Here is a 271-nt window from a genome sequence, read left to right on the forward strand (position 1 = left end):
GTCACCTCCGAGGGTTTCATTGGCATCAGGGGGTCAATAAATACAGAATCAACGTTCACTATTTTTTATTTAAACACCGCCTGCAAACGGGGAGATGAGGGTGGCTAAAATATATTCTGCAACCCTGTCTCCTCGTTGGCTACAAATTTCAACCCTCCGCATACATGCCTTCCCCTTCACCCGGTCGTAAAATCACGCGTTCTCGGTAGCATCGAGGAGGGCTTCTCAGGTCCGAAAAGAACTGAGGATTCGAATGGTCTCTGGAAAAGTA

This window comes from Diachasma alloeum, unplaced genomic scaffold (genome assembly GCF_001412515.2).
Source record: "Diachasma alloeum isolate Michigan unplaced genomic scaffold, Dall2.0 Dall_scaffold_00286, whole genome shotgun sequence".
Lineage (NCBI taxonomy): Eukaryota > Metazoa > Arthropoda > Insecta > Hymenoptera > Braconidae > Diachasma > Diachasma alloeum.